The sequence below is a fragment of the Crinia signifera genome, chromosome 2 (assembly GCF_055691185.1).
Source record: "Crinia signifera chromosome 2, ASM5569118v1, whole genome shotgun sequence".
NCBI classification, from domain to species: Eukaryota; Metazoa; Chordata; class Amphibia; order Anura; family Myobatrachidae; genus Crinia; species Crinia signifera.
Genome location: NC_139218.1, coordinates 327238177 through 327253832, shown reverse-complemented (window position 1 = coordinate 327253832; position 15656 = coordinate 327238177).

Genomic DNA, 15656 nt, shown 5'->3' with positions numbered 1-15656 from the left:
ATCCGAATATCGGGGATCCGGGTCAGATCCGAGCCGGCTCGGGAGTTCCCGCCTGAATTCCGGACCAATAACGAGGCCGAACATCATCATCGCACTGTCGGATTCTCGCGGGAGCGGGATCTTATAAAAGACGCACGCGCGCCCCGCCATCTTCACTCCAATCTTGGAGAGGGAAGAGGGTGGTTGGGAAGCTCCGTGTGCTCCGTGCTGTGCTCTGTGCCATGTGCTCCGTGACCTGCCCTGTGCCCTCACTGCCCTGTGCTGTGCTCCGTGCCATGTGCTCCGTGCTGTGCTGTGCTCCGTGACCTGCCCTGTGCCCTCACTGCCCTGTGCTGTGCTCCGTGCCATGTGCTCCGTGCTGTGCTGTGCTCCGTGACCTGCCCTGTGCCCTCACTGCCCTGTGCTGTGCTGTGCTCCGTGACCTGCCCTGTGCCCTCACTGCCCTGTGTTGTAGACTTGTATTGAGAGTCAGTGACTGTTTATAGGCCTGAGCCCTGTAGTGTGATTTAACTAACTAGGTGCTGCAGTGCTCACACGCAGGGGCTGCAGTGTCCACTGTCCAGGGGCTGTCCTGTGGCCCGTGCCCTGTTGTGATTTATTTAGCCCTAAGCCCTGTGTTGTGATTTATTTAGCCCTGAACCCTGTGTTTTTTGTGATTTAACTAACTAACTCAGTGCTGCAGTGCTCACACTCAGGGGCTGCAGTGCTGCTGAGTAGTACACTGTGTACAGGGGCTGCAGTAATACAAGGGGCTGTGTCCAGTGTGACGGCCTATATCTTATCCATTGTCCAATGTCACGAGTCACTCACAACATATATCCTGTGTCCTGTGTGACGACATGTCCAGTGTGACGACATATATCCTGTGTCCAGTGTGACGACATATATCCAGTGGCCAGTGTGACAACAATATATCCTGTGTCCAGTGTCACAAGTCACAACATATATCCTGTGTCCAGTGTGACATGTAATGTGTGCCGGCATATATCCTGTGTCCAGCGTGACATATATCCAGTGTCCAGTGTGACGACATATATCCAGTGTCCAGTGTGACGACATATATCCAGTGTCCAGTGTGACGACATATATCCAGTGTCCAGTGTAAAGTAAGAAAAATAAATAAAAGTAATAAATAAAATAAAAACAAATTTTTGGAGGATGATGGAGGAGGAAATAGTGGGAGTGCTGAAGCTGCTACCACCAGTCATGACAAGGCCGATACCTCTTTGTATTTGCTGTTTGGAGCATTTCTCTTTTTTTGGGATAGTTTATTAAACTGCCACCCTGTCTGCCCCTGCAGTGCCGCTCTGCCAGGTTGGAAGTGTAAGGTCCACATGTATGTGATGCCGACTGCTGTCGCTTAGCTTAGTCATCCAGCTACCTCGGTATACCCTTTTGGCCCAACTACAGTAAATGAAAACAATTTTGTAAGCTGTGAAGCGATCAAAATTGACTAGAAATGAGTGGAAACTAATGTTATTGAGGTTAATAATACTTTAGGGGCAAAAACAGGCCCAAATTCTGTTATTTTAGCCATTTTTAGCATTTTTTCATAAAAATCCAGATCCAAAACCAAAACCCACAAGGGTGGTTTTGCCAAAACCAATCCAGATCCAAAACACGAAGGGAGATCCAGATCCAAAACCAAAACCAAAACCCGAAAAAGTGGCCGCCGCACATCTCTAATATATATATATATACATATATATATATATATATATATATATATATATATATATATATATATATATATTCTGTATCCTAATACAACATTTTATGACAAGTGAGAAGTTGCTGACAATTTTATTGTAAACAAAATGATCTTATTCTGCATAAATTGCTATGTTAGAAAGTCTTGTTATCTGTGCCACACAGAACATCATGCATCTTTTCCTATACCCAAAAATATTGGACATATGGGACCACAGTCCTTTGGAAAAGAGATAAATAATGCTATTAAAGTAGAGTAAAATTGGCAATATGCTATTTTTATGTGTCACTTTCTACCTTTGTCAGTGCCACCATTCACCCCATCTGTCACCCACCATTTATAAACCCACACCCCCTAGCCTTTCTGGAGGCATCACAGGACATAGGTCCCTGCTTGGACTTGCTAATCTAATGGCACAGCTGCTGTATCAAAGGTCTCGTATCTGTCACTGAGTTTGAAATCCCTTTCGGCTGTCTCAGAAGTAGTGTAGCTGTCACTTTCCATTCCTTTCTCCCCCTCTCTCTATACAGCTGAGCTCTTTCCTAGTACTGCATAAGACGATGACAGCAAGTTATGTCAAAGAGTTTACATTTAATTCTTGATTTTCTTTATCTGTGTGTGCGTGTAAGTAAAATTATGTTTCCATTCTCAAATGATTTACTAACCAGTCAATAAACACATTTTCAAGTTTGAAATGTATATTTGGTTAATGTTGCAAACTCTGTGAGAACTTTAACATTATGTAAAGGTAGCAGCAAATTAATGTATATCATACTTGCTTACCCTCCCAGAGGCTGCGGTAGACTAACGATTTTTGGAGTAGTCCATCCACAGCCTGGAAGAGTAGGCAGCTCTCCCACATCCTGCCTGCTTCCTAGTGAAGCGGACAGGGCAGTGTGATAACCACTGGCAATTGCAGGTGAGTGAGGGAAATGGGGTGAGGTTAAATGACTAGTGACTTCATTTACCTAAGTTCCCTAATGGACCTATGAATTGTAAATGTTTCCCTGTTTTGGAGGCGGGGCCTACTGACAACACCGTTTGTACCGACTCCCCTCAGTGTCCTACAGTGTCTCCTCTCTGGCCTTCTCCAAGAGCGGAGAGTAATACAGTAGGTACAGTAATTATCATGTATGTATATTTACACAGCCATACACAGTGATGAAACTGCAGAAAATAAGTATTCTTCAAATTTGAGAGCAGTTAGCGCAATTTTACTTACGATCATTATTTAACAAGTAGATAAAAGTGTGTAATAGAAGACATGCATTGGAAGTGTTTATGAGGGAAGTAGAGTTTCAAATATAGAAGAAGCCATTGCTTTGATGTAACATTTTTATCTTTCAAACACTATAAACATAGATCTCTGAAACCAATGAGCATGCAAAACAAGAACAAACAAGATGTACTGTTTGCTGAGGCATCCAAGCAGTTAAATGTGCATTTAAGACACAACAAAAGAAAACTTAAAAAACAGGTGTTAAAGTGCAGGTCCTGAGCTTTGTGGCATCATTCAAAGGTCAGTGTCATTGGCGCAGATGTATTAAGCCTTAACAAGAGATAAATGTAAGGGTGATAAGGAGTACAGCCAATCACCCGCCAATTGCCATGTTACAGGCTGTGTTTGAAAAAAGTCAGTAAGGAGCTGATTGGCTGGATGTTTATCTCTCCTTATCACTGTTGCATTTATCTCTTGTTAAGGCTTAATACATCTGCCCCATTGTTACACATTGGACATGACTTGGCAACAACATTTGTATAGCTGAGTGTGCCATCATGTTGAGCTGATTTGATGTTTACTAGGGTAAGGTGAGCACACACTTCTGAAAAATTAGCTCTTTCTGGAGTCTGGGAGTTCCCATGCTGAGTATCCCAGACATTCCCTGAATGAATTCAACTATATACTGAAAGTGCATGGGTCTGAGCATTAGATAGAGTCATCCAGAGGTGAAGCAGCAGTGTGCCACTTAGCTAAGATCAGCTGGGGCTCATAGGTGCTCTCCGCAGGTGATAAGCCACCCCCTGGTCCTCTGGCCAATAGGCTAGCTGTCTAATGCTAGGTACTGTACATTGATTGTACGATCGTATCATGATCTGTTGAAGCACACAATCTGCACACGATCCAAAACCAATCCGTACACAGTTGAAGGGGTTGTTTTCAAATCCTACGTTCCTACGTATCACAACGTATTCACATGTTAGATGCATATTCCAGGTACTCCATCTTTTCCAAAGGTGAACTATTTTAATAAGATTGCTTTTCGTAATATATATATACAGGGGCGGATTGGCCCGGCGGGAAACTGGGCCATTTTCCCATGGGCCGGCCCATGAGAGACCAAAACCGGCCCCTGGCTGGGCAGTGGACCGCGATCTCAGCGGCCGCAGCATTTTGACCACATCAAAAATGGCTACATGCGCAGCAGGGTGATTTTGACAGTAGTTAAAATGACCGCGGGAGGGCTGCTGCGCTTGCGTGGCCGCAAGCAGCTCCTCCCACGGTACTTTGTTGTGGAAGCAGAGTAGCACAGTAAAGCCGCATGGCTGGAAGTAGAGCGGCTCCCCTCTGCATACAATAATATTTAAAGCTGTGGTGCCCAACAGCACTGCGTAGCTTTTCACTTCTCCAAGATTGCTGCAAACTGAGCATGGCTTTCAGGAAGAGCACTCAGAAAGGACGGAGGAGCACTGTGCAGCTGCTAAGAACGCTGCAGCAAGGCTTCCTCCCAGACTGAGGCTGCCCGGAGGAGAAAGAGTAGTAGATAAGTGGAATAGCCTCCCATCAGAGGTGGTAGAGGCAAATACTGTACAGTAGTATTGATATCTTACAAAAAAATAAGGATCAAATATGGTTTGAGGTAACATGTTTAAAAAAGAGGCAGACTAGATGGGCCAAGTGGTTCTTAATTGCTGTCAAATTCTAAGACCTGCCTGGCTGCTACTGTGCGTCTCAGGGAAGGACATCTGCCCGTGGACCTGCCTGTAAGCTAAGGAGTTGAGCCTGCCGTCTGCTGAGACCATGGTGTGAGGCCAGGTATTAGTTTGTGGAGGAGGGGTTTCGTTTATTTGGGTTGTGGGCTGTCAGTGTGTAGGGAGATATACATGTGAGAAGTTTGAGGAGGGGGCTGTAAAGATGTCATTAGTGTCAGGGGGAGGGGAGGAGGATGAATGAGGTGAGTTCTCATTTGGGCATATCTTCCAACTTTTTAGATAGGGAAAGTGGGACAGCGCGCCAAAATAATAACATGCACACCCCTGTTTTCGCCGATGTGGGGGCCTGCCCAGCGGCTCTGTAATCTGCTGGCCAGCCCCCAGCCTCTCTACTGTGAAGCCAGTGAACACTCTGTCAACTTTCTAGACATTTCCATCAGTCTGCATAATGGACAGCTCAGTAATACCTTATTCCGCAAGCCAACAGATAGGAATACCTTACTTCTTGCAACTAGTCAGCCCCCACTTGCTCTAAAGAACAACTTGCCCATCTCACAATTCATGCGCGTCATGCGCAATAATTCCGATGAGATAAGGATGGAGATACAACTGAGAGAGATGTCCCAGCGATTCCGTGAGAGAGGCTACCCTGCATCTACAATCAACAGTTGCCTGGCAAAGGCAAGACAGAAGCATCTCAAACAAAAACCCCGACGGGAGGGTAAAACCTGATAGGATGGTCTACGTGACCACCTTCGACAATATGGCACCAAAAATTAGCAAATCACTTTGCTAACATTGGCAGATTGTCAAGTCGGACCCCCAACTCCATCTTTCTAAGGTACCACCGGGTCCACCGCCCATGATGGCCTATAAAAAAGGCCCCAATCTAAAGCAACTTCTGATGAGACCATCCGCACAACCAGATAATACCAAGAACAGTACATGGCTTATGGAGAGAAGACCTGGTTGCTTCCGATGCAGCGACTGCACCACATGCAGGAGCATGATCACTGGACCCACATTCCCCCATCCCCATACTGGACAACAGATTAAAATCAGGTATAAACTACACTGCATGGTGGACCACCTGATATACATCCTAACCTGCCCTTGCGGCCTCTACTACGTGGGGATGACGTCTAGGAAATTTAGAGAGAGGATGGCCAATCACAGACTATCCATCCGTCAAGCCATCGACTCTGGCACAGAAGATCTTCCTGTCCCCAGACATTTCATCAAAGCTCGACACAACACACCGGACCTAAGGTGTAAACTCATAGATTGATACCACCACCACCAAGAGGAGGGGACCGCACCCTACTACTACGTAAAGCTGAAAGCAAGTGGATCTATAGACTGGCCAGATTGCCCCACGAGGGATGAATGAAAATAACCCTCTATCCATTTTTCATGATCTTTTCATGAATCCTTAACCCTTTTTCGGACTCTTCCCCCTGGACATTTTTGCTTCCCCCTTTTTTCACTTCATCCAGTTATCACGCGACGCACGCACACGACGGTAACGGACGTGCACCCTTGTTAGTACGGTTGGGCCCCCCCATTTCTCTATTCACCTCACCATAATATAATCTCACCCGGGTCTTTTTGACCCACAGTATATAAACCCAACTACCAGGGAGGCATTCATGGAGACACCCCCCCATATAATTGTTTACTGTGACTGTATCCCACTGTGATTGAAGTGGTGAAACTATCCATGCATTTATTTTGTTTATTTTTAATTTTCATATTTCTAATTTTTATTATTTTATATATTTTTTTATTATTTATTATTTATTTATTTATTTTTCATCATCTTTTTTGTGTGCAGGTGTATGCACATGGTTGTATACACTGGGACACACACATGACGATGTGCCTTATGTGCCTCTCTAAATGATCAGTTGATATAGACGGGGCAGGCCTCTTCCTTGCTGGCGAATTGCCAGAACGTCAGCGCTGGCGATCCGCCAGCGGCCTGCCTCACCATCTGACTGAGACGCGCGTGCGTGCGTCTCAATCTCCGTCGGCGGGGCGACGGGAACCCTGTCCGTCTCCACCTCAGGGAGACGGACAGGGTTGGGGGGGGTGCGGGCAGGCGGCGGGGACCCCGGGTTACCGCCGACAAGCTGGCGGTGACCCGTGGGAGCAGCTGGAAGCGCCGTCGGAAGGGGACGCGCACCTCCCCTTCTCACTATGTAGATGGCGCTGGCGGGGGATGGCGGCTGGAGTCGCCATCGCCATCCCCTGCCAAGATGGGACGATTTTATGCACACTGAGCGCCGCAGTGCGCCATGTGATGCCGCAGCACCCTTAAGCGACAGTGCTTGAGGCAGAGCCACCCTCCTCTCTAACTCACTCTCAGAGCCGGCCCTAGCCTAAATGACGCCCTAGGCAATATTTTGGCTGGTGCCCCTAGCACCGCCACTAGTTCCGCCTCTGACCCTGCTCCCCTTTCCCAGCACCATCAACCCTCATCATAGCAGTCATCATTTTGGTGCTCCTACCCCCCCCCCCCCCCCAATATTTTAAATAGAAACAGTGCACACATTCGGTGCCCAGCCCAAACAGGGGTGTGTTCTTGCTGGGAAGGGGCATGGGCACACAATAGCACCCCCCAATTTAAATTATGCCACACAGTAGTGCAACTTTATTCACATTATATCTTGAGATGGTGTCCCTTATTCACGTTACATCACACAATAGTACCACTTTACCTTATGTACATTACTCCTCACAATATTCACATTATACCCTTAGAAAAAAATCCTGAGAAAATATTGTATTTTAAGCACCTCCATGGCCACACTGCAACCCAGCACAAAGCAGTGTGTGCTGGGCAGAGGAGAAGAGCTGCAGCTGCTGCTGTCACTTAAGGGGAGGGGGCCCAGGGCCCCCACTGGGCCCTTCCATCAGACTCTGGCCTGGGTAATTTGTACCCCCTACCCCTTTCTCTCTGTACCCCTGATAATACCACACAGTAATGCCCCTTACACATGACACACATTATTAATGTCCTTATAACCATAATGCCCCTTACACATTATGCCAACCTTTATTAATGCCCTTCATACACATAATGACACACATAATGCCCCTTACACATATGTTGCACATTATTAATGCCCTTATACACATGACACACATAATGCCCATTACACATATGTTGCACATTATTAATGCACTTATACACATGACACACATAATGCCTGTTACACATATGTCGCACATTATTAATGCATTTATACATGACACACATAATGCCCCTTACACATATGCCGAACACTATTGCACAACCATCCCACCCGCAGACAGCACTCGCACAGCCGCTAACACTGTGACCTCTGCCTCTGCTTGGATACAGATGTTTCCTCATACATCTTGCCTCAATAGACAATGCAGCTCCTGACCAGTTCTGCTAACGTTGGGTGCATTTTTTTGCTGAAAATTCATCTTATTTGCATTGTTATGACCAGCACACACAAGGAGCTTCTAATGATTAAAATGATATGCGGCATGCCTATATTCTGTGTGCGACTGTGGCTGTACCTGCATACGGAATGCTATGTTACAGTGATTTCCATGAATACTCTATTTCATATGCAGATACAGCCTCACTCACACACAGAATATAGGCATGCTGCATATCATTTTAATCAGCAGAAGCTGCTGATGCCCCTAGGCATTCCAAATGCCCTAGGCAATTGCCTAGTTTGCCTATGCCTAAGGCAGGCTCTGCTCACTCTGGGGGTTATTCTGGTTCGTACGTTATTAACGTACGCCGGCGGATCTGTTTTTTTTTTATCTGCACATGCGTACCTTCCGCAATGCGCAGGCTCGGCGACTTCACAACGCTCACGGACGGGTCTTTTCCGTGCGAAAAAACCTGTCCGCAAGAGTACGGTCATTGTGGGCGGCATAGGGGCGTGTTGAGGGGAGTGGCCAAAATAATGAGGGAAACTGGGCGTAAACATGGGTGTACACGGGGGTGTGCACAAAAAATGTACGGTGCTACTACCGCTCGATCGGCGAAAGCACCATGCATTTCAGACACAAAACAGGCGGCTTCCACCGACACCTCCAGACCACCCCTACAGAGCGGACGCCTGGGTCTGCTAATTAACGCTGATTACTGGTCAAACACATACACCTGAATGTAATAAGCAATGCTGCAGCTTATTAAGTCCAAACCATTATTTCACTACCTGCAAGCCACACACAGCCCTCAAACACATTGGAAGCATATCTTTCTACACTTCTCTACATGTAAAGGTTGGTTTCATTTTAGCTAAGATTAATTTTAAGACCTGCTTATATATGCCAAGGTAGTAAGTGTTTTCATATACTTTAAACAGCAGCACACTCAATCTACACAAGTCGACATGTGTCAACCTTTTCACTCTTATACAAACGTAGTTTTTTTTAATTATGATAAAAATACATAAACCACATCTAACAGCTACAAGGATGTTTCAGCAATGTTTTAAGGCCATGGCCACTATTTAGTTAAAATGTATTTTTATTAGGGTGTTCATTAAGGTAGACACTTGAGGTAATAGAAAACAATAATTGAATAACAATTAGAATAATTCATTTAATTGCCTTAATCATAGTTGAAAGGCTAGATTAGCAGGGCCATATATGTGAAGGGTATGCCAGCGTGCACGGACATACGCTCACTCTCACGATGGGTGACATACGCTGAGTTTTCCATTAAAAACTGGCAAGACCCGTCCGTGCACAGTGGCTTTACGCTCAGACAGCCGTAAGCTGTCGGTGTGTTAGCAGAGGAGAACCGTCCGTAAACGTTGGCATACGCTCTATTGTACGCCCGTTAGCGGTGTCTGAGAAGATCCGTCTGTGTACGGTGGCGTACGCTCAAGTGTACGCCACTCCCCTTTGTCGGTCTTTGTGGCCGTCCGTATGCGGATGTTTTGTGGGTGGACTTTCGCTTACCGTCCGCGTACGGGAAACATACGGTGATGTGGAACGTACGTACGTTTGGCCGGCCGAACCAGAATAAGGTCCTCTGTCCTGCTGATGCTTCCGGTCTGCGCCGCCTGTCACAGTGTGTATTACAGGCAGCGGCATCGGAAGCCTTACTCAGCCAGAAGCTGATCTGTCCCTCCCATGCCCGTCCGCACAGGCAGTAGTAACTGCAGCGTCTCCCTGCTGCTTTATGAGTTTCTGTTCCTGCTACTAAGGGGGAGATTCTCTAAGAATCTCCGCCCCCTTCGCCACCCATCGCATTTATAATTATCGCATATGTTCTAACATATGCGATAATTATAGCAAAGGACAGCTCTTGCGTTAAGAGCTGTCCTTTGCGGTGAGAGTCGCCGGGTTCCAGCAGGTCCCGGTGGCTCCCCCCTCCCTCATACACCCGGTGCTGCTGCTGCTGTGCCAGGCTCTCCTCCTCCCTGCACCCGGAAGAGGATCAGTGCAGGGAGGTGGTCAAAGGTCCGGGCAGCACTGCGCTGCCCGGACACAGGTGAGGGAGGAGGGGGCGATGCGGGGCGGCGGGGGTCAGTGCGGGGCGGCGGCGGGTCGTTGCGGGCGGCGGTGGGATGCGGTAGAAGCCCATTGGCTTCTATGGGGCATCACCAGCTTTTTCTGGCGATGCCCCCCGCCGCGTTAACCCGGCAGGGGATGCTTACAGCATCCCAAAATGCGTTAAAACCCCGATAACTGGGTTTTTACCGCATTTCTTGCATAGAGAATCTCCCCCTAAGCACACAATGCTTCCCCCTGCACTCCGATTACAAGCCCTCCCCCTCTACAAGCTGCTGCTGCTGCTGCACCACAGGGAACCAGATAGAGGACAGGCAGATTTAACCCTCTCGCATCCGGTTCTTCTACAGTAAGCTCCACAAGTGTGTTCATTTCATTTATGTCAGCTAACATTGACATCTACAGTAAGAAGAAAGAAGAAAAAAGAGTGTCCTTTTGGTGGGTGCACCTTTAATGAATTGACTGTTAAGAATGAACCTTTATTGTTTATTTATTAAAAGGCTGCGAAAAAATATTAAAAGACATATATAGACATATACAGTTAGGGATGACACACATAAAATGAAGGTGGGGGGCAGGGATTGCTCTGTTATAATCTTTATTGACAAATAAGTGAGATGTAACGTTCAGCAGTGTTACAGACTAGTTGATCCGTGCAGTGGGTTGGTAGTGTCAATACTAATGCCAACCTCTTCCAACTGCCTGGATCTATGTATGTCTGAACTGGGTAATCGTATCCCATTGTATCACAATTACCTCGAGAGAATATAAGTGTGGAAAATGAGGGTTATTGCCCATAAGTGGCACCCGATATTGTGGGATGCACACTGGGGAATAAACCCGGTTCTCCCAGCTAAAAGGTAGACTAGAGTATTGCTGTATGGACCTCTGCAGAAAGCCAAAAATAGGGGCTATAATGGTGATATCACTATATTTTTAGGGGTCGTTCAAGCTGCCACCTTAAAACGGTAATCTGCAGGTTGAGTGACTTATCCAGGATAGACAAACACTGCACTGAGTGTAGTACCGACCAGTATCTTATATTAGATTATATTATTGCACACACTGCCACCAGACGGTAATCTGCAGAGAAAATGTGCATATGGTCTAATGCTACTGAGTGGGGTGTCGCTCTGTGTAATGTCAGAGGGACCTCAACCCCTGGATAAAGTCTCAGATAGAGAATATCTCAGTGCTGGATAAGTCAAGGTGTATTGCCCTGTTACACAGCTCACTGCCACCATGAATGGTAATCTGCAGATAGGTAGGTATAGTAAAGGCAAAACCACCGGGAGTGTCCCACTGATGGGTATCAGGGGAATCTCTTGCAGGTCTCTTGCTGGGAGCACACTACAAAGTAAGAGCCCTGATAAGGGCTTCAGTGATAAATCACAGCTGGTACGTACAGTCAATCAAAATGCATTGTATGAAAAATAACAAAGAAAACAATAACAACTGCCCGCACACCGCTAGCCGGCACGCGCTTCGCAGTTCAGCTTCCTCAGGGCCAACCTGCCTGAATGCCTGAGGGGTTTTTATACCTGTATTAAGAAAAGTATGGTCCAATCATGGCTGTGGCTCAGGGCGCGCCTCTGGGAAAACGCCCAGAAGACCATGCTGCCTATCAGTCACTGATTCCCAGGTGTGAGCGTCTGGGTTGTCATGGGTACCTAACACGCTGTTCAGCGTGTCTAGGTACGGAAGCCTGGTGTCGGCTTACTCAATTGATAGAGTCCGTCTGGTTACCGTGGTAACCCGCGTCTCACTGACGCTTGGAAGACGGAAGCCTGTCTGGTCCAATTTGCTAAAGTTGTTTAAAAAAATCCACGTCAGAGTCTTAGTTGCGTGCTGTGTGGATACGATCTAATCATCAGCAGTGAGCTTATCGGTTTAAGTCGATGCCAGTCTGGTGTCAAAGAGTTAATGGGCATGCTCAGTGGTCATGTATCCACTCCCAATGAGGGGTAAGGGGGATGTTAGAGGATGAATTTGTGTTGTGAAAGCATAAGATCCACCGGAACCCTCCGTACAGAGGTGAGTATTAGGTATCATGCCTTTTCTGCACTGGAGCCCTTGTGTCCTTCCCATAGGTTTTCGGCTTCTGGAATGTTATCATTTTGTTTTCTACTCATCGCATGTATTATTGGTAAGTATATATTAATTTCTCTCCAAGGACGGTAGACGGTCCGTCTTCTGTGTTATTATAGGGTGACCTCCCATTCTGTACAGGTGATAGATATGTCAGCTGTTAAGCTGTGTCGATTAGAACATAGTGTTGTGATTATGATTCTATTATGGTTGAATCGTAACCTCAAATCCCTCTCACTCAGACATCCAGGATCAGACATCTGAGGATTAGGGCAGATGTTCGTGTGTCTAACAATATATTACCATTGAAAAATAGTAAGAAAAATAGTATGACAAAAAGATAAGAATATCGACCCATCGTGTATAGCAATTGCAATTACGTGTCTGATTGATGTGGGTTCATACTCGTATCATAATCTTCTTCTGGTAAGGGGTGACATAATACTTGTGTCTCCTTATTGGCCCCTAGTTGTATAAATTATTGAAGATTGTTATCTAGTACTCATACGTCTACATAATTGGACATATAGATGTGCGCTATAGTAAATTTGTGGCGTACAAAGAAAATTCAAATTACTATATATGTAGTATAGGTAGTGCAGATAAAGAGTGATACATGAAAGTTAAAATGGTGCTCTGACTGATACGGAGGTGAGAAGATAATTGTGTAATGTCATAAGAGGACATATTAATTCATCTAAATACTGTGACTTGGTCAATTCTAGGGTAATCGTGTGATGTATTTGTATCATCTCATAGAGTGTTCTAATGATGATACACAAAAATGTGATATTAGGGCTAGTGTCATTCTTGGATACAATAGGTGAGCCATATAATAAAGATGGCAATGTAGGAGTGGGGTCTATTCAGGATGTGACAACTCATAGAATCAAAAATCAAAAAATCAACCATGGTGAATAAACAATTATAACTAAGAATAGAGTGAGCCCCTCCTAAAGACAATAAAGGAGCAGTGCGAGTGAGGGTGAAGATTATGTGAGCATATTATATTGCCTGGATCAATGGAAAGGGATGCTATGGATAGCGCAACAAATATAATATTCCTCTCTGTGATGAGGCCATGTAGATAGTGGGTATACCCATTAATAGAGAGGAAAAGAGGCGAAAAACAGAGGGAAGAGGAAAACAGGGGAGAAAACAGGGGGGGGGGGGTTTAGTTTATTAGGGGTAGAAAGACACTATGTAGGTGATTTGATACTGGATGGACCTATTTAGAGAAAAGCAGAATAGCTGTTCTCTTCGTTGAGGCCCCCTGGTGTCATAGTGTTCATTAGAAAGATGAGACGGGTTTCATGTTTGAGTAATTCTGTGTCAACATCTCCTCTTCTAATCCCCAAGTCGACCTTGTGCATACCATATGCTTTTAGGCCGGTGGTCTTGCTTTGGTGGTATCTGTAAAAATGTCGGGCGATTGGAGTAAGGATTTTCATAGCTTTTTTATCCTTCTCTGCATTTTTAATGCTAGACAGGTTCTCCAGGATCCTTTTTTTGAGTGGTCTGTTCGTCTTCCCTATAAAGCTTTTATTACAGGGGCATTCTAAATGATATACAACTCCTGTTGTATTACAGTTGATTTAGTGATTGATCTTCCATGTATGCTGAAATTTGTCTGTGTACTCATGTGTCTGAGCCATGACTGTACAGGCTTTGCATGAGCCACATTTGTAGGAGCCTGTCCTAAGTGGAGTAGATTTATTGATTTTGTCCAGATGACTCTGTACTAAGATGTCTCTAAGATTTTTGCTCCTGCGCCAACTGAGTTGAATTAGATCGTCAAGTATTCCAGCCAGATCTTGGTCAGTCTTTAGAAAATACATGTGTTTATTCAGGATGCCCTGTATCTGTTTCCATTCCTGACAAAAAGATCCAATGAAGCGTACAGGTTCTTCAGTCTTGCTAGTTTTGTGAATATTGGGTATCAATAATCTGTCCCTCTCATATGCGTTAGCTTCATTATATGCTCTTTTTATCCCTCTCTTACTATAACCTCTATCTTCGAGGCGGGAGCTGAGTTCTTTCGCTCTCTTTTTGTAAGTGAGGTCGCTGGAGCAGTTCCTCTTGGTCCTCAAAAACTCCCCTTTAGGGAGCCCCTTTATTACGGGAGGAAAGTGTGAACTGGTGTGATGGAGTAAAGAGTTGGTCGCTGTTTCTTTTCTAAAAAGATCGGTGGATATTGAGCCATCGTCCTCAATTGTAATATGTAGGTCCAAATAGTTAACCGCCTTTTTAATTTCAAAAGTGAGGTGTAGATTCAGATGGTTCTTGTTGAGAATTTCCATCATTTCTATAAATAGATCCTTATCTCCTTCCCACAGGATAAGGAGATCATCTATATAGCGTACCCACAGAAGGATGTGATCTGTGTACTTCTCATTCTCCTCACAAAAAACAACCTCACGCTCCCACCACCCCAGGTACAGGTTAGCATATGTGGGGGCACAAGTGCTCCCCATCGCAGTCCCCCGTACCTGGAGGTAGAAGTTCTCATTGCAAACAAAATAGTTTTTTGTTAAGACAAAGCATAACAGTTGGATTATGAGTTCGTGAAAGTTGTCTTCTTTACCCATTTTAAGAAAATACCTGACTGCTTCGAGCCCATACTGGTGGTGGATGCTAGTATATAGACTCTCCACATCGCAGGTTATGATCCATGTGTTCTGGTTTACAGTAATGCCCTGGAGTTTGTTGAGTACCTCCATTGTGTCTCTTACATATGATGGTAAAGTGAGGACATATTCTCGGAGGTACGCATCTACAAACTGACTGGCTCTTTCAGTCAAACTGCCTATGCCAGATACTATAGGCCGGCCAGGTGGTATCTTATCATTCTTATGGACCTTAGGGAGGAGGAACAGAGTGGGGATCCTAACGTCATTAACCTGTAAAAATTCTGACTGCGTTTTGGTTAAGACGCCTGAGCTAGGTGCTTCTTTTATGATTCTTGTGTAAATTGCCAGAAAATCCTGGGTGGGGTTGAACATTAACTTCCTATAGCATGTGGTATCATTAAGCTGTCTGTCTAGTTCTTTCACATATAGTGTCCTAGACCATAGGACGACATTGCCGCCTTTATCCGATGGTTTGATGATAGTGTCTTCCCATTTTTTTATTTCATTGAGTGCTGACCTTTCCTCTTTATTCATATTATTCTGATGTTGGAAAACATGTTTAGAGGATTCCAACTGGTCAAGATCTTGGCTAACCACATCTATGAAAGTTTTCACCACAGGGCAGGTTTGGAAATTAGGATAAAATTTAGATTTTTTCTTCAGTTTTAATAACCGATTTCCTTCTTGTTCTTCTGCATTGGTACTGGGTGTTTCAGGGGAGACTCCTGTCTCCAATTCCTCAAGGATACTTAATGCTAGTTCATCTTCTCTTGAGAAAAAGG